General features: G+C 34.8%; 5 non-coding genes across 5 annotated transcripts; all 5 read left to right on the forward strand.

Annotated features, from left to right (window-relative positions):
• The first annotated feature begins 4,265 nt into the window (after positions 1-4,265).
• Positions 4,266-4,339, forward strand: TRNAS-ACU (transfer RNA serine (anticodon ACU)). The gene has a single exon. It is a non-coding gene; the product is annotated as a tRNA-Ser (tRNA).
• Positions 4,340-7,768: 3,429 nt separating this feature from the next.
• TRNAS-ACU (transfer RNA serine (anticodon ACU)) lies at positions 7,769-7,842 on the forward strand. Its single transcript has one exon. It is a non-coding gene; the product is annotated as a tRNA-Ser (tRNA).
• A 3,432-nt stretch (positions 7,843-11,274) lies between these two features.
• TRNAS-ACU (transfer RNA serine (anticodon ACU)) lies at positions 11,275-11,348 on the forward strand. Its single transcript has one exon. It is a non-coding gene; the product is annotated as a tRNA-Ser (tRNA).
• Positions 11,349-17,122: 5,774 nt separating this feature from the next.
• On the forward strand, positions 17,123-17,196 carry TRNAS-ACU (transfer RNA serine (anticodon ACU)). Its single transcript has one exon. It is a non-coding gene; the product is annotated as a tRNA-Ser (tRNA).
• A 2,266-nt stretch (positions 17,197-19,462) lies between these two features.
• On the forward strand, positions 19,463-19,536 carry TRNAS-ACU (transfer RNA serine (anticodon ACU)). The gene has a single exon. It is a non-coding gene; the product is annotated as a tRNA-Ser (tRNA).
• Positions 19,537-20,129: the final 593 nt, after the last annotated feature.

Here is a 20,129-nt window from a genome sequence, read left to right on the forward strand (position 1 = left end):
TTGCTTCATTGGAAAGGCAGCAAGATGCATCCTCATTTCAATGTCTACTGAAATAATACAGGTTGACACCAGGAAACATTAACACCACTGCATCCTTGCTGCTTTCTCATGTAGAAGTCTGTTTAATGTGAAAACAAGGTGATATCTAATTAGCACACAGGTAAGGAATTAAGAAAATATTTATTTAAGGGTGAAGATGTTTCTCACAAAATCGTTGCCCCAATGCATCATTGAAATTCAAGCTGGAAAGATGATTTTAATATATCACTTGTACATTTTGTATTGCTCTTCTGGTGACAATGTAGTTTGTTTTTGTCAATTACCCTTTTAATAATAGGGTAAAGAAAATTAAGTGGATTTTTTAAAGAAAACTATACTGTCAATATACTATTAAAACAAATTAAAATGGTAAAAGTTATTGTACTTTAAGTAAAAATAAAAGAGCAAAAATATCAATCCCAGTTTTGATTACTTAAATTAACAAAAAAAATGCATATAGCAAAGGATAGTTTCAATCTGCCTACCTCTGGGTTATGGGCCCAGCATGCTTCCATTGCAGTACTCTGCTGCACATGTAAGTGCAAGAGATCCTGAAGCACTCACTCATCATGGGAAAGTACCAATGTGTTTCTTCGTTGGTTGATGGAAGAAACATCTTACAAAAACTCTCCAGCTTATTAACTTTTTAAAGTTTTTCTAGGAAACGTTCTAGATGTATGCTTATTAGCCTTTGTCAGTACGTACTTTTTACAAAGTGTCTCTGTGGCGCAATCGGTTAGTGTGTCTGGCTACTAACCAAAAGGTTGGTGGTTCAATCCCACCCAGGAACGTAATTGACCTTGTTATCAGATTTTGGTGATCTTTAAGTAGACAAGTCAAAATTTCAAACCCCCTGTTATGGTGTAGGGTACCTGGCCTTCTCTGATGTAATCAGAGTTAGATTTGATTCAGTGATTTTATAAAAACAGCTAGGAAGCACAATTTAGCAGTGGGTTGCAGAGAAAAAGAAATATGCTGGAAAAAAAATCCAATTGAGTGATTAAACAGCTCTTCATTTTCTGGCTTTATTTTTATGCTAACAAATTTGTTCTCTGAAAAGTGTCCACAAAGCCAAGTCTCTGATTAACACCTTTGTAGGGATGGTTTTTCACCTATTACTAAATTAAACTTGCTTCATTGGAAAGGCAGCAAGATGCATCCTCATTTCAATTTCTACTGAAATAATACAGGTTGACACCAGGAAACATTAACGCCACTGCATCCTTGCTGCTTTCTCATGTGGAAGTCTGTTTAATGTGAAAACAAGGTGATATCTAATTAGCACACAGGTAAGGAATTAAGAAAATCTTTATTTAAGGGTGAAGATGTTTCTCACAAAATCGTTGCCCCAATGCATCATTGAAATTCAAGCTGGAAAGATGATTTTAATATATCACTTGTACATTTTGTATTGCTCTTCTGGTGACAATGTAGTTTGTTTTTGTCAATTACCATTTTAATAATAGGGTAAAGAAAATTAAGTGGATTTTTGAAAGAAAACAATACTGTCAATATACTATTAAAACAAATTAAAATGGTAAAAGTTATTGTACTTTAAGTAAACATAAAATAGCTAACATATCAATCCCAGTTTTGGATTACTTTAATTAACAAAAAAAATGCATATAGCAGAGGATAGTTTCAATCTGCCTACCTCTGGGTAATGGGCCCAGCATGCTTCCATTGCAGTACTCTGCTGCACATGTAAGTGCAAGAGATCCTGAAGCACTCACTCATCATGGGAAAGTACCAATTTGTTTCTTCGTTGGTTGATTTAAGAAAATTCTTACAAAAACTCTCCAGATTATTGACTTTTTAAAGTTTTTCTAGGAAATGTTCTAGATGAATGCTTATTAGCCTTTGTCAGTATGTACTTTTTGCAAAGTGTCACTGTGGCGCAATCGGTTAGTGTGTCCGGCTACTAACCAAAAGGTTGGTGGTTCAATCCCACCCAGGGACATAATTGACCTTGTGATCAGGTTTTGGTGATATTTAAGTAGACAAGTCAAAATTTCAAACCCCCTCTTATGGTGTAGGGTACCTGGCCTTCTCTGATGTAATCAGAGTTAGATTTGATTCAGTGATTTTATAAAAAACAGCTAGGAAGCACAATTTAGCAATGGGTTGCAGAGAAAAAAAATATGCTGGCAGAAAAATCCAATTGAGTGATTAAACAGCTCTTCATTTTCTGCCTTTATTTTTATGCTAACAAATTTGTTCTCTAAAAAGTGTCCACAAAGCCAAGTCTCTGATTAACACCTTTGTAGGGATGGTTTTTCACCTATAACTAAATTAAACTTGCTTCATTGGAAAGGCAGCAAGATGCATCCTCATTTCAATGTCTACTGAAATAATACAGGTTGACACCAGGAAACATTAACGCCACTGCATCCTTGCTGCTTTCTCATGTAGAAGTCTGTTTAATGTGAAAACAAGGTGATATCTAATTAGCACACTGGTAAGGAATTAAGAAAATCTTTATTTAAGGGTGAAGATGTTTCTCACAAAATCGTTGCCCCAATGCATCATTGAAATTCAAGCTGGAAAGATGATTTTAATATATCACTTGTACATTTTGTATTGCTCTTCTGGTGACAATGTAGTTTGTTTTTGTCAATTACCCTTTTAATAATAGGGTAAAGAAAATTAAGTGGATTTTTTAAAGAAAACTATACTGTCAATATACTATTAAAACAAATTAAAATGGTAAAAGTTATTGTACTTTAAGTAAAAATAAAAGAGCAAAAATATCAATCCCAGTCTTGATTACTTAAATTAACAAAAAAAAAATGCATATAGCAAAGGATAGTTTCAATCTGCCTACCTCTGGGTTATGGGCCCAGCATGCTTCCATTGCAGTACTCTGCTGCACATGTAAGTGCAAGAGATCCTGAAGCACTCACTCATCATGGGAAAGTACCAATGTGTTTCTTCGTTGGTTGATGGAAGAAACATCTTACAAAAACTCTCCAGATTATTGACTTTTTAAAGCTTTTCTAGGAAACGTTCTAGATGTATGCTTATTAGCCTTTGTCAGTATATACCTTTCGCAAAGTGTCTCTGTGGCGCAATCGGTTAGTGTGTCCAGCTACTAACCAAAAGGTTGGTGGTTCAATCCCACCCAGGGACGTAATTGAACTTGTTATCAGATTTTGGTGATCTTTAAGTAGACAAGTCAAAATTTCAAACCCCCTCTTATGGTGTAGGGTACCTGGCCTTCTCTGATGTAATCAGAGTTAGATTTGATTCAGTGATTTTATAAAAACAGCTAGGAAGCACAATTTAGCAGTGGGTTGCAGAGAAAAAGAAATATGCTGGCAAAAAAATCCAATTGAGTGATTAAACAGCTCTTCATTTTCTGGCTTTATTTTTATGCTAACAAATTTGTTCTCTGAAAAGTGTCCACAAAGCCAAGTCTCTGATTAACACCTTTGTAGGGATGGTTTTTCACCTATTACTAAATTAAACTTGCTTCATTGGAAAGGCAGTAAGATGCATCCTCATTTCAATGTCTACTGAAATAATACAGGTTGACACCAGGAAACATTAACGCCAATGCATCCTTGCTGCTTTCTCATGTGGAAGTCTGTTTAATGTGAAAACAAGGTGATATCTAATTAGCACACAGGTAAGGAATTAAGAAAATCTTTATTTAAGGGTGAAGATGTTTCTCACAAAATCGTTGCCCCAATGCATCATTGGAATTCAAGCTGGAAAGATGATTTTAATATATCACTTGTACATTTTGTATTGCTCTTCTGGTGACAATGTAGTTTGTTTTTGTCAATTACCATTTTAATAATAGGGTAAAGAAAATTAAGTGGATTTTTGAAAGAAAACAATACTGTCAATATACTATTAAAACAAATTAAAATGGTAAAAGTTATTGTACTTTAAGTAAACATAAAATAGCTAACATATCAATCCCAGTTTTGGATTACTTTAATTAACAAAAAAAATGCATATAGCAGAGGATAGTTTCAATCTGCCTACCTCTGGGTAATGGGCCCAGCATGCTTCCATTGCAGTACTCTGCTGCACATGTAAGTGCAAGAGATCCTGAAGCACTCATCTCATCATGGGAAAGTACCAATGTGTTTCTTCGTTGGTTGAGTTAAGAAAATTCCTACAAAAACTCTCCAGATTATTGACTTTTTAAAGTTTTTCTAGGAAACGTTCTAGATGTATGCTTATTAGCCTTTGTCAGTACATACTTTTTACAAAGTGTCTCTGTGGCGCAATCGGTTAGTGTGTCTGGTTACTAACCAAAAGGTTGGTGGTTCAATCCCACCCAGGGACGTAATTGACCTTGTTATCAGATTTTGGTGATCTTTAAGTAGACAAGTCAAAATTTCAAACCCCCTGTTATGGTGTAGGGTACCTGGCCTTCTCTGATGTAATCAGAGTTAGATTTGATTCAGTGATTTTATGAAAACAGATAGGAAGCACAATTTAGCAGTGGGTTGCAGAGAAAAAGAAATATGCTGGGAAAAAAAATCCAATTGAGTGATTAAACAGCTCTTCATTTTCTGGCTTTATTTTTATGCTAACAAATTTGTTCTCTGAAAAGTGTCCACAAAGCCAAGTCTCTGATTAACACCTTTGTAGGGATGGTTTTTCACCTATTACTAAATTAAACTTGCTTCATTGGAAAGGCAGCAAGATGCATCCTCATTTCAATTTCTACTGAAATAATACAGGTTGACACCAGGAAACATTAACGCCACTGCATCCTTGCTGCTTTCTCATGTGGAAGTCTGTTTAATGTGAAAACAAGGTGATATCTAATTAGCACACAGGTAAGGAATTAAGAAAATCTTTATTTAAGGGTGAAGATGTTTCTCACAAAATCGTTGCCCCAATGCATCATTGAAATTCAAGCTGGAAAGATGATTTTAATATATCACTTGTACATTTTGTATTGCTCTTCTGGTGACAATGTAGTTTGTTTTTGTCAATTACCCTTTTAATAATAGGGTAAAGAAAATTAAGTTGATTTTTTAAAGAAAACTATACTGTCAATATACTATTCAAACAAATTAAAATGGTAAAAGTTATTGTACTTCAAGTAAAAATAAAAGAGCAAAAATATCAATCCCAGTTTTGATTACTTAAATTAACAAAAAAAATGCATATAGCAAAGGATAGTTTCAATCTGCCTACCTCTGGGTTATGGGCCCAGCATGCTTCCATTGCAGTACTCTGCTGCACATGTAAGTGCAAGAGATCCTGAAGCACTCACTCATCATGGGAAAGTACCAATGTGTTTCTTCGTTGGTTGATGGAAGAAACATTTTACAAAAATTATCCATATTATTGACTTTTTAAAGTTTTTCTAGGAAACGTTCTAGATGTATGCTTATTAGCCTTTGTCAGGATGTACTTTTTGCGAAGTGTCTCTGTGGCGCAATCAGTTAGTGTGTCCGGCTACTAACCAAAAGGTTGGTGTTTCAATCCCACCCAGGGACGTAATTGACCTTGTTATCAAATTTTGGTGATCTTTAAGTAGACAAGTCAAAATTTCAAACCCCCTGTTATGGTGTAGGGTACCTGGCCTTTTCTGATGTAATCAGAGTTAGATTTGATTCAGTGATTTAATAAAAACAGCTAGGAAGCACAATTTAGCAGTGGGTTGCAGAGAAAAAGAAATATGCTGGCAAAAAAAATCCAATTGAGTGATTAAACAGCTCTTCATTTTCTGGCTTTATTTTTATGCTAACAAATTTGTTCTCTGAAAAGTGTCCACAAAGCCAAGTCTCTGATTAACACCTTTGTAGGGATGGTTTTTCACCTATTACTAAATTAAACTTGCTTCATTGGAAAGGCAGCAAGATGCATCTTCATTTCAATGTCTACTGAAATAATACAGGTTGACACCAGGAAACACCGCCACTGCATCCTTGCTGCTTTCTCATGTAGAAGTCTGTTTAATGTGAAAACAAGGTGATATCTAATTAGCACACAGGTAAGGAATTAAGAAAATCTTTATTTAAGGGTGAAGATGTTTCTCACAAAATCGTTGCCCCAATGCATCATTGAAATTCAAGCTGGAAAGATGATTTTAATATATCACTTGTACATTTTGTATTGCTCTTCTGGTGACAATGTAGTTTGTTTTTGTCAATTACCATTTTAATAATAGGGTAAAGAAAATTAAGTGGATTTTTGAAAGAAAACAATACTGTCAATATACTATTAAAACAAATTAAAATGGTAAAAGTTATTGTACTTTAAGTAAAAATAAAAGAGCCAAAATATCAATCCCAGTTTTGGATTACTTTAATTAAAAAAAAAATGCATATAGCAGAGGATAGTTTCAATCTGCTTACCTCTGGGTTATGTGCCCAGCATGCTTCCATTGCTGTACTCTGCTGCACATGTAAGTGCAGTAGATCCTGAAGCACTCACTCATCATGGGAAAGTACCAATGTGTTTCTTCGTTGGTTGATGGAAGAAACATCTTACAAAAACTCTCCAGATTATTGACTTTTTAAAGTTTTTCTAGTAAACGTTTTAGATGAATGCTTATTAGCCTTTGTCAGTATGTACTTTTGCAAAGTGTCTCTGTGGCGCAATCAGTTAGTATGTATGGCTATTAACCAAAAGGTTGGTGGTTCAATCCCACCCAGGGACGTAATTGACCTTGTTATCAGATTTTGGTGATCTTTAAGTAGACAAGTCAAAATTTCAAACCCCCTCTTATGGTGTAGGGTACCTGGCCTTCTCTGATGTAATCAGAGTTAGATTTGATTCAGTGATTTTATAAAAACAGCTAGGAAGCACAATTTAGCAGTGGGTTGCAGAGAAAAAGAAATATGCTGGCAAAAAAATCCAATTGAGTGATTAAACAGCTCTTCATTTTCTGGCTTTATTTTTATGCTAACAAATTTGTTCTCTGAAAAGTGTCCACAAAGCCAAGTCTCTGATTAACACCTTTGTAAGGATGGTTTTTCACCTATTACTAAATTAAACTTGCTTCATTGGAAAGGCAGTAAGATGCATCCTCATTTCAATGTCTACTGAAATAATACAGGTTGACACCAGGAAACATTAACGCCACTGCATCCTTGCTGCTTTCTCATGTAGAAGTCTGTTTAATGTGAAAACAAGGTGATATCTAATTAGCACACAGGTAAGGAATTAAGAAAATCTTTATTTAAGGGTGAAGATGTTTCTCACAAAATCGTTGCCCCAATGCATCATTGAAATTCAAGCTGGAAAGATGATTTTAATATATCACTTGTACATTTTGTATTGCTCTTCTGGTGACAATGTAGTTTGTTTTTGTCAATTACCCTTTTAATAATAGGGTAAAGAAAATTAAGTGGATTTTTTAAAGAAAACTATACTGTCAATATACTATTAAAACAAATTAAAATGGTAAAAGTTATTGTACTTTAAGTAAAAATAAAAGAGCAAAAATATCAATCCCAGTTTTGATTACTTAAATTAACAAAAAAAAATGCATATAGCAAAGGATAGTTTCAATCTGCCTACCTCTGGGTTATGGGCCCAGCATGCTTCCATTGCAGTACTCTGCTGCACATGTAAGTGCAAGAGATCCTGAAGCACTCACTCATCATAGGAAAGTACCAATGTGTTTCTTCGTTGGTTGATGGAAGAAACATCTTACAAAAACTCTCCAGATTATTGACTTTTTAAAGTTTTTCTAGGAAACGTTCTAGATGTATGCTTATTAGCCTTTGTCAGTACGTACTTTCTACAAAGTGTCTCTGTGGCGCAATCGGTTAGTGTGTCTGGTTACTAACCAAAAGGTTGGTGGTTCAATCCCACCCAGGGACGTAATTGACCTTGTTATCAGATTTTGGTGATCTTTAAGTAGACAAGTCAAAATTTCAAACCCCCTGTTATGGTGTAGGGTACCTGGCCTTCTCTGATGTAATCAGAGTTAGATTTGATTCAGTGATTTTATAAAAACAGATAGGAAGCACAATTTAGCAGTGGGTTGCAGAGAAAAAGAAATATGCTGGGAAAAAAAATCCAATTGAGTGATTAAACAGCTCTTCATTTTCTGGCTTTATTTTTATGCTAACAAATTTGTTCTCTGAAAAGTGTCCACAAAGCCAAGTCTCTGATTAACACCTTTGTAGGGATGGTTTTTCACCTATTACTAAATTAAACTTGCTTCATTGGAAAGGCAGCAAGATGCATCCTCATTTCAATGTCTACTGAAATAATACAGGTTGACACCAGGAAACATTAACGCCACTGCATCCTTGCTGCTTTCTCATGTAGAAGTCTGTTTAATGTGAAAACAAGGTGATATCTAATTAGCACACAGGTAAGGAATTAAGAAAATCTTTATTTAAGGGTGAAGATGTTTCTCACAAAATCGTTGCCCCAATGCATCATTGAAATTCAAGCTGGAAAGATGATTTTAATATATCACTTGTACATTTTGTATTGCTCTTCTGGTGACAATGTAGTTTGTTTTTGTCAATTACCCTTTTAATAATAGGGTAAAGAAAATTAAGTGGATTTTTTAAAGAAAACTATACTGTCAATATACTATTAAAACAAATTAAAATGGTAAAAGTTATTGTACTTTAAGTAAAAATAAAAGAGCAAAAATATCAATCCCAGTTTTGATTACTTAAATTAACAAAAAAAAATGCATATAGCAAAGGATAGTTTCAATCTGCCTACCTCTGGGTTATGGGCCCAGCATGCTTCCATTGCAGTACTCTGCTGCACATGTAAGTGCAAGAGATCCTGAAGCACTCACTCATCATGGGAAAGTACCAATGTGTTTCTTCGTTGGTTGATGGAAGAAACATCTTACAAAAACTCTCCAGATTATTGACTTTTTAAAGCTTTTCTAGGAAACGTTCTAGATGTATGCTTATTAGCCTTTGTCAGTATATACTTTTCGCAAAGTGTCTCTGTGGCGCAATCGGTTAGTGTGTCCAGCTACTAACCAAAAGGTTGGTGGTTCAATCCCACCCAGGGACGTAATTGAACTTGTTATCAGATTTTGGTGATCTTTAAGTAGACAAGTCAAAATTTCAAACCCCCTCTTATGGTGTAGGGTACCTGGCCTTCTCTGATGTAATCAGAGTTAGATTTGATTCAGTGATTTTATAAAAACAGCTAGGAAGCACAATTTAGCAGTGGGTTGCAGAGAAAAAGAAATATGCTGGCAAAAAAATCCAATTGAGTGATTAAACAGCTCTTCATTTTCTGGCTTTATTTTTATGCTAACAAATTTGTTCTCTGAAAAGTGTCCACAAAGCCAAGTCTCTGATTAACACCTTTGTAGGGATGGTTTTTCACCTATTACTAAATTAAACTTGCTTCATTGGAAAGGCAGTAAGATGCATCCTCATTTCAATGTCTACTGAAATAATACAGGTTGACACCAGGAAACATTAACGCCACTGCATCCTTGCTGCTTTCTCATGTAGAAGTCTGTTTAATGTGAAAACAAGGTGATATCTAATTAGCACACAGGTAAGGAATTAAGAAAATCTTTATTTAAGGGTGAAGATGTTTCTCACAAAATCGTTGCCCCAATGCATCATTGAAATTCAAGCTGGAAAGATGATTTTAATATATCACTTGTACATTTTGTATTGCTCTTCTGGTGACAATGTAGTTTGTTTTTGTCAATTACCATTTTAATAATAGGGTAAAGAAAATTAAGTGGATTTTTGAAAGAAAACAATACTGTCAATATACTATTAAAACAAATTAAAATGGTAAAAGTTATTGTACTTTAAGTAAAAATAAAAGAGCCAAAATATCAATCCCAGTTTTGGATTACTTTAATTAAAAAAAAAAATGCATATAGCAGAGGATAGTTTCAATCTGCTTACCTCTGGGTTATGTGCCCAGCATGCTTCCATTGCTGTACTCTGCTGCACATGTAAGTGCAGTAGATCCTGAAGCACTCACTCATCATGGGAAAGTACCAATGTGTTTCTTCGTTGGTTGATGGAAGAAACATCTTACAAAAACTCTCCAGATTATTGACTTTTTAAAGTTTTTCTAGTAAACGTTTTAGATGAATGCTTATTAGCCTTTGTCAGTATGTACTTTTGCAAAGTGTCTCTGTGGCGCAATCAGTTAGTATGTATGGCTATTAACCAAAAGGTTGGTGGTTCAATCCCACCCAGGGACGTAATTGACCTTGTTATCAGATTTTGGTGATCTTTAAGTAGACAAGTCAAAATTTCAAACCCCCTCTTATGGTGTAGGGTACCTGGCCTTCTCTGATGTAATCAGAGTTAGATTTGATTCAGTGATTTTATAAAAACAGCTAGGAAGCACAATTTAGCAGTGGGTTGCAGAGAAAAAGAAATATGCTGGCAAAAAAATCCAATTGAGTGATTAAACAGCTCTTCATTTTCTGGCTTTATTTTTATGCTAACAAATTTGTTCTCTGAAAAGTGTCCACAAAGCCAAGTCTCTGATTAACACCTTTGTAAGGATGGTTTTTCACCTATTACTAAATTAAACTTGCTTCATTGGAAAGGCAGTAAGATGCATCCTCATTTCAATGTCTACTGAAATAATACAGGTTGACACCAGGAAACATTAACGCCACTGCATCCTTGCTGCTTTCTCATGTAGAAGTCTGTTTAATGTGAAAACAAGGTGATATCTAATTAGCACACAGGTAAGGAATTAAGAAAATCTTTATTTAAGGGTGAAGATGTTTCTCACAAAATCGTTGCCCCAATGCATCATTGAAATTCAAGCTGGAAAGATGATTTTAATATATCACTTGTACATTTTGTATTGCTCTTCTGGTGACAATGTAGTTTGTTTTTGTCAATTACCCTTTTAATAATAGGGTAAAGAAAATTAAGTGGATTTTTTAAAGAAAACTATACTGTCAATATACTATTAAAACAAATTAAAATGGTAAAAGTTATTGTACTTTAAGTAAAAATAAAAGAGCAAAAATATCAATCCCAGTTTTGATTACTTAAATTAACAAAAAAAATGCATATAGCAAAGGATAGTTTCAATCTGCCTACCTCTGGGTTATGGGCCCAGCATGCTTCCATTGCAGTACTCTGCTGCACATGTAAGTGCAAGAGATCCTGAAGCACTCACTCATCATAGGAAAGTACCAATGTGTTTCTTCGTTGGTTGATGGAAGAAACATCTTACAAAAACTCTCCAGATTATTGACTTTTTAAAGTTTTTCTAGGAAACGTTCTAGATGTATGCTTATTAGCCTTTGTCAGTACGTACTTTTTGCAAAGTGTCTCTGTGGCGCAATCGGTTAGTGTGTCTGGTTACTAACCAAAAGGTTGGTGGTTCAATCCCACCCAGGGACGTAATTGACCTTGTTATCAGATTTTGGTGATCTTTAAGTAGACAAGTCAAAATTTCAAACCCCCTGTTATGGTGTAGGGTACCTGGCCTTCTCTGATGTAATCAGAGTTAGATTTGATTCAGTGATTTAATAAAAACAGATAGGAAGCACAATTTAGCAGTGGGTTGCAGAGAAAAAGAAATATGCTGGCAAAAAAAATCCAATTGAGTGATTAAACAGCTCTTCATTTTCTGGCTTTATTTTTATGCTAACAAATTTGTTCTCTGAAAAGTGTCCACAAAGCCAAGTCTCTGATTAACACCTTTGTAGGGATGGTTTTTCACCTATTACTAAATTAAACTTGCTTCATTGGAAAGGCAGCAAGATGCATCTTCATTTCAATGTCTACTGAAATAATACAGGTTGACACCAGGAAACATTACCGCCACTGCATCCTTGCTGCTTTCTCATGTAGAAGTCTGTTTAATGTGAAAACAAGGTGATATCTAATTAGCACACAGGTAAGGAATTAAGAAAATCTTTATTTAAGGGTGAAGATGTTTCTCACAAAATCGTTGCCCCAATGCATCATTGAAATTCAAGCTGGAAAGATGATTTTAATATATCACTTGTACATTTTGTATTGCTCTTCTGGTGACAATGTAGTTTGTTTTTTTCAATTACCATTTTAATAATAGGGTAAAGAAAATTAAGTGGATTTTTGAAAGAAAACAATACTGTCAATATACTATTAAAACAAATTAAAATGGTAAAAGTTATTGTACTTTAAGTAAAAATAAAAGAGCCAAAATATCAATCCCAGTTTTGGATTACTTTAATTAACAAAAAAAAATGCATATAGCAGAGGATAGTTTCAATCTGCTTACCTCTGGGTTATGTGCCCAGCATGCTTCCATTGCTGTACTCTGCTGCACATGTAAGTGCAGTAGATCCTGAAGCACTCACTCATCATGGGAAAGTACCAATGTGTTTCTTCGTTGGTTGATGGAAGAAACATCTTACAAAAACTCTCCAGATTATTGACTTTTTAAAGTTTTTCTAGGAAACGTTTTAGACTAATGCTTATTAGCCTTTGTCAGTATGTACTTTTGCAAAGTGTCTCTGTGGCGCAATCAGTTAGTGTGTATGGCTATTAACCAAAAGGTTGGTGGTTCAATCCCACCCAGGGACGTAATTGACCTTGTTATCAGATTTTGGTGATCTTTAAGTAGACAAGTCAAAATTTAAAACCCCCTCTTATGGTGTAGGGTACCTGGCCTTCTCTGATGTAATCAGAGTTAGATTTGATTCAGTGATTTTATAAAAACAGCTAGGAAGCACAATTTAGCAGTGGGTTGCAGAGAAAAAGAAATATGCTGGCAAAAAAATCCAATTGAGTGATTAAACAGCTCTTCATTTTCTGCCTTTATTTTTATGCTAACAAATTTGTTCTCTGAAATGTGTCCACAAAGCCAAGTCTCTGATTAACACCTTTGTAAGGATGGTTTTTCACCTATTACTAAATTAAACTTGCTTCATTGGAAAGGCAGCAAGATGCATCCTCATTTCAATGTCTACTGAAATAATACAGGTTGACACCAGGAAACATTATCGCCACTGCATCCTTGCTGCTTTCTCATGTGGAAGTCTGTTTAATGTGAAAACAAGGTGATATCTAATTAGCACACAGGTAAGGAATTAAGAAAATCTTTATTTAAGGGTGAAGATGTTTCTCACAAAATCGTTGCCCCAATGCATCATTGAAATTCAAGCTGGAAAGATGATTTTAATATATCACTTGTACATTTTGTATTGCTCTTCTGGTGACAATGTAGTTTGTTTTTGTCAATTACCATTTTAATAATAGGGTAAAGAAAATTAAGTGGATTTTTTAAAGAAAATAATACTTTCAATATACTATTAAAACAAATTAAAATGGTAAAAGTTATTGTACTTTAATGAAAAATAAAAGAGCAAAAATATCAATCCCAGTTTTGGATTACTTTAATTAACAAAAAAATATGCATATAGCAGAGGATAGTTTTAATCTGCCTACCTCTGGGTTATGGGCCCAGCATGCTTCCATTGCAGTACTTTGCTGCACATGTAAGTGCAAGAGATCCTGAAGCACTCACTCATCATGGGAAAGTACCAATGTGTTTCTTCGTTGGTGGATGGAAGAAACATCTTACAAAAACTCTCCAGATTATTGACTTTTTAAAGTTTTTCTAGGAAACGTTTTAGATGAATGCTTATTAGCCTTTGTCAGTATATACTTTTGCAAAGTGTCTCTGTGGTGCAATCAGTTAGTGTGAACGGCTATAAACCAAAAGGTTGGTGATTCAATCCCACCCAGGGACGTAATTGACCTTGTGATCAGATTTTGGTGATCTTTAAGTAGACAAGTCAACATTTCAAACCCCCTCTTATGGTGTAGGGTACCTGGCCTTCTCTGATGTAATCAGAGTTAGATTTGATTCAGTGATTTTATAAAAACAGCTAGGAAGCACAATTTAGCAGTGGGTTGCAGAGAAAAAGAAATATGCTGGCAAAAAAATCCAATTGAGTGATTAAACAGCTCTTCATTTTCTGGCTTTATTTTTATGCTAACAAATTTGTTCTCTGAAAAGTGTCCACAAAGCCAAGTCTCTGATTAACACCTTTGTAAGGATGGTTTTTCACCTATTACTAAATTAAATTTGCTTCATTGGAAAGGCAGCAAGATGCATCCTCATTTCAATGTCTACTGAAATAATACGGGTTGACACCAGGAAACATTAACGCCACTGCATCCTTGCTGCTTTCTCATGTGGAAGTCTGTTTAATGTGAAAACAAGGTGATATCTAATTAGCACACAGGTAAGGAATTAAGAAAATCTTTATTTAAGGGTGAAGATGTTTCTCACAAAATCGTTGCCCCAATGCATCATTGAAATTCAAGCTGGAAAGATGATTTTAATATATCACTTGTACATTTTGTATTGCTCTTCTGGTGACAATGTAGTTTTTTTTTTGTCAATTACCATTTTAATAATAGGGTAAAGAAAATTAAGTGGATTTTTGAAAGAAAACAATACTGTCAATATACTATTAAAACAAATTAAAATGGTAAAAGTTATTGTACTTTAAGTAAAAATAAAAGAGCAAAAATATCAATCCCAGTTTTGATTACTTAAATTAACAAAAAAAATGCATATAGCAAAGGATAGTTTCAATCTGCCTACCTCTGGGTTATGGGCCCAGCATGCTTCCATTGCAGTACTCTGCTGCACATGTAAGTGCAAGAGATCCTGAAGCACTCACTCATCATAGGAAAGTACCAATGTGTTTCTTCGTTGGTTGATGGAAGAAACATCTTACAAAAACTCTCCAGATTATTGACTTTTTAAAGTTTTTCTAGGAAACGTTCTAGATGTATGCTTATTAGCCTTTGTCAGTATGTACTTTTTGCGAAGTGTCTCTGTGGCGCAATCGGTTAGTGTGTCCGGCTACTAACCAAAAGGTTGGTGGTTCAATCCCACCCAGTGACGTAATTGACCTTGTTATCAGATTTTGGTGATCTTTAAGTAGACAAGTCAAAATTTCAAACCCCCTGTTATGGTGTAGGGTACCTGGCCTTTTCTGATGTAATCAGAGTTAGATTTGATTCAGTGATTTAATAAAAACAGCTAGGAAGCACAATTTAGCAGTGGGTTGCAGAGAAAAAGAAATATGCTGGCAAAAAAAATCCAATTGAGTGATTAAACAGCTCTTCATTTTCTGGCTTTATTTTTATGCTAACAAATTTGTTCTCTGAAAAGTGTCCACAAAGCCAAGTCTCTGATTAACACCTTTGTAGGGATGGTTTTTCACCTATTACTAAATTAAACTTGCTTCATTGGAAAGGCAGCAAGATGCATCTTCATTTCAATGTCTACTGAAATAATACAGGTTGACACCAGGAAACATTACCGCCACTGCATCCTTGCTGCTTTCTCATGTAGAAGTCTGTTTAATGTGAAAACAAGGTGATATCTAATTAGCACACAGGTAAGGAATTAAGAAAATCTTTATTTAAGGGTGAAGATGTTTCTCACAAAATCGTTGCCCCAATGCATCATTGAAATTCAAGCTGGAAAGATGATTTTAATATATCACTTGTACATTTTGTATTGCTCTTCTGGTGACAATGTAGTTTGTTTTTGTCAATTACCATTTTAATAATAGGGTAAAGAAAATTAAGTGGATTTTTGAAAGAAAACAATACTGTCAATATACTATTAAAACAAATTAAAATGGTAAAAGTTGTTGTACTTTAAGTAAAAATAAAAGAGCAAAAATATCAATCCCAGTTTTGGATTACTTTAATTAACAAAAAAAAATGCATATAGCAGAGGATAGTTTCAATCTGCTTACCTCTGGGTTATGTGCCCAGCATGCTTCCATTGCTGTACTCTGCTGCACATGTAAGTGCAGTAGATCCTGAAGCACTCACTCATCATGGGAAAGTACCAATGTGTTTCTTCGTTGGTTGATGGAAGAAACATCTTAAAAAAACTCTCCAGATTATTGACTTTTTAAAGTTTTTCTAGGAAACGTTTTAGATGAATGCTTATTAGCCTTTGTCAGTATGTACTTTTGCAAAGTGTCTCTGTGGCGCAATCAGTTAGTGTGTATGGCTATTAACCAAAAGGTTGGTGGTTCAATCCCACCCAGGGACGTAATTGACCTTGTTATCAGATTTTGGTGATCTTTAAGTAGACAAGTCAAAATTTCAAACCCCCTCTTATGGTGTAGGGTACCTGGCCTTCTCTGATGTAATCAGAGTTAGATTTGATTCAGTGATTTTATAAAAACAGCTAGGAAGCACAATTTAGCAGTGGGTTGCAGAGAAAAAGAAATATGCTGGCAAAAAAATCCAATTGAGTGATTAAACAGCTCTTCATTTTCTGGCTTTATTTTTATGCTAACAAATTTGTTCTCTGAAAAGTGTCCACAAAGCCAAGTCTCTGATTAACACCTTTGTAAGGATGGTTTTTCACCTATTACTGAATTAAACTTGCTTCATTGGAAAGGCAGCAAGATGCATCCTCATTTCAATGTCTACTGAAATAATACAGGTTGACACCAGGAGACATTATCGCCACTGCATCCTTGCTGCTTTCTCATGTGGAAGTCTGTTTAATGTGAAAACAAGGTGATATCTAATTAGCACACAGGTAAGGAATTAAGAAAATCTTTATTTAAGGGTGAAGATGTTTCTCACAAAATCGTTGCCCCAATGCATCATTGAAATTCAAGCTGGAAAGATGATTTTAATATATCACTTGTACATTTTGTATTGCTCTTCTGGTGACAATGTAGTTTGTTTTTGTCAATTACCATTTTAATAATAGGGTAAAGAAAATTAAGTGGATTTTTTAAAGAAAATAATACTTTCAATATACTATTAAAACAAATTAAAATGGTAAAAGTTATTGTACTTTAATGAAAAATAAAAGAGCAAAAATATCAATCCCAGTTTTGGATTACTTTAATTAACAAAAAAATATGCATATAGCAGAGGATAGTTTTAATCTGCCTACCTCTGGGTTATGGGCCCAGCATGCTTCCATTGCAGTACTTTGCTGCACATGTAAGTGCAAGAGATCCTGAAGCACTCACTCATCATGGGAAAGTACCAATGTGTTTCTTCGTTGGTTGATGGAAGAAACATCTTACAAAAACTCTCCAGATTATTGACTTTTTAAAGTTTTTCTAGGAAACGTTCTAGATGTATGCTTATTAGCCTTTGTCAGTATGTACTTTTTGCAAAGTGTCTCTGTGGCGCAATCGGTTAGTGTGTCCGGCTACTAACCAAAAGGTTGGTGGTTCAATCCCACCCAGGGACGTAATTGACCTTGTTATCAGATTTTGGTGATCTTTAAGTAGACAAGTCAAAATTTCAAACCCCCTGTTATGGTGTAGGGTACCTGGCCTTTTCTGATGTAATCAGAGTTAGATTTGATTCAGTGATTTAATAAAAACAGCTAGGAAGCACAATTTAGCAGTGGGTTGCAGAGAAAAAGAAATATGCTGGCAAAAAAAATCCAATTGAGTGATTAAACAGCTCTTCATTTTCTGGCTTTATTTTTATGCTAACAAATTTGTTCTCTGAAAAGTGTCCACAAAGCCAAGTCTCTGATTAACACCTTTGTAGGGATGGTTTTTCACCTATTACTAAATTAAACTTGCTTCATTGGAAAGGCAGCAAGATGCATCTTCATTTCAATGTCTACTGAAATAATACAGGTTGACACCAGGAAACATTACCGCCACTGCATCCTTGCTGCTTTCTCATGTAGAAGTCTGTTTAATGTGAAAACAAGGTGATATCTAATTAGCACACAGGTAAGGAATTAAGAAAATCTTTATTTAAGGGTGAAGATGTTTCTCACAAAATCGTTGCCCCAATGCATCATTGAAATTCAAGCTGGAAAGATGATTTTAATATATCACTTGTACATTTTGTATTGCTCTTCTGGTGACAATGTAGTTTGTTTTTGTCAATTACCATTTTAATAATAGGGTAAAGAAAATTAAGTGGATTTTTGAAAGAAAACAATACTGTCAATATACTATTAAAACAAATTAAAATGGTAAAAGTTGTTGTACTTTAAGTAAAAATAAAAGAGCAAAAATATCAATCCCAGTTTTGGATTACTTTAATTAACAAAAAAAAATGCATATAGCAGAGGATAGTTTCAATCTGCTTACCTCTGGGTTATGTGCCCAGCATGCTTCCATTGCTGTACTCTGCTGCACATGTAAGTGCAGTAGATCCTGAAGCACTCACTCATCATGGGAAAGTACCAATGTGTTTCTTCGTTGGTTGATGGAAGAAACATCTTACAAAAACTCTCCAGATTATTGACTTTTTAAAGTTTTTCTAGGAAACGTTTTAGATGAATGCTTATTAGCCTTTGTCAGTATGTACTTTTGCAAAGTGTCTCTGTGGCGCAATCAGTTAGTGTGTATGGCTATTAACCAAAAGGTTGGTGGTTCAATCCCACCCAGGGACGTAATTGACCTTGTTATCAGATTTTGGTGATCTTTAAGTAGACAAGTCAAAATTTCAAACCCCCTCTTATGGTGTAGGGTACCTGGCCTTCTCTGATGTAATCAGAGTTAGATTTGATTCAGTGATTTTATAAAAACAGCTAGGAAGCACAATTTAGCAGTGGGTTGCAGAGAAAAAGAAATATGCTGGCAAAAAAATCCAATTGAGTGATTAAACAGCTCTTCATTTTCTGGCTTTATTTTTATGCTAACAAATTTGTTCTCTGAAAAGTGTCCACAAAGCCAAGTCTCTGATTAACACCTTTGTAAGGATGGTTTTTCACCTATTACTAAATTAAACTTGCTTCATTGGAAAGGCAGCAAGATGCATCCTCATTTCAATGTCTACTGAAATAATACAGGTTGACACCAGGAGACATTATCGCCACTGCATCCTTGCTGCTTTCTCATGTGGAAGTCTGTTTAATGTGAAAACAAGGTGATATCTAATTAGCACACAGGTAAGGAATTAAGAAAATCTTTATTTAAGGGTGAAGATGTTTCTCACAAAATCGTTGCCCCAATGCATCATTGAAATTCAAGCTGGAAAGATGATTTTAATATATCACTTGTACATTTTGTATTGCTCTTCTGGTGACAATGTAGTTTGTTTTTGTCAATTACCATTTTAATAATAGGGTAAAGAAAATTAAGTGGATTTTTTAAAGAAAATAATACTTTCAATATACTATTAAAACAAATTAAAATGGTAAAAGTTATTGTACTTTAATGAAAAATAAAAGAGCAAAAATATCAATCCCAGTTTTGGATTACTTTAATTAACAAAAAAATATGCATATAGCAGAGGATAGTTTTAATCTGCCTACCTCTGGGTTATGGGCCCAGCATGCTTCCATTGCAGTACTTTGCTGCACATGTAAGTGCAAGAGATCCTGAAGCACTCACTCATCATGGGAAAGTACCAATGTGTTTCTTCGTTGGTTGATGGAAGAAACATCTTACAAAAACTCTCCAGATTATTGACTTTTTAAAGTTTTTCTAGGAAACGTTCTAGATGTATGCTTATTAGCCTTTGTCAGTATGTACTTTTTGCAAAGTGTCTCTGTGGCGCAATCGGTTAGTGTGTCCGGCTACTAACCAAAAGGTTGGTGGTTCAATCCCACCCAGGGACGTAATTGACCTTGTGATCAGATTTTGGTGATCTTTAAGTAGACAAGTCAAAATTTCAAACCCCCTGTTATGGTGTAGGGTACCTGGCCTTTTCTGATGTAATCAGAGTTAGATTTGATTCAGTGATTTAATAAAAACAGCTAGGAAGCACAATTTAGCAGTGGGTTGCAGAGAAAAAGAAATATGCTGGCAAAAAAAATCCAATTGAGTGATTAAACAGCTCTTCATTTTCTGGCTTTATTTTTATGCTAACAAATTTGTTCTCTGAAAAGTGTCCACAAAGCCAAGTCTCTGATTAACACCTTTGTAGGGATGGTTTTTCACCTATTACTAAATTAAACTTGCTTCATTGGAAAGGCAGCAAGATGCATCTTCATTTCAATGTCTACTGAAATAATACAGGTTGACACCAGGAAACATTACCGCCACTGCATCCTTGCTGCTTTCTCATGTAGAAGTCTGTTTAATGTGAAAACAAGGTGATATCTAATTAGCACACAGGTAAGGAATTAAGAAAATCTTTATTTAAGGGTGAAGATGTTTCTCACAAAATCGTTGCCCCAATGCATCATTGAAATTCAAGCTGGAAAGATGA

Source organism: Pseudophryne corroboree, chromosome 8 (assembly GCF_028390025.1).
Source record: "Pseudophryne corroboree isolate aPseCor3 chromosome 8, aPseCor3.hap2, whole genome shotgun sequence".
NCBI lineage: Eukaryota > Metazoa > Chordata > Amphibia > Anura > Myobatrachidae > Pseudophryne > Pseudophryne corroboree.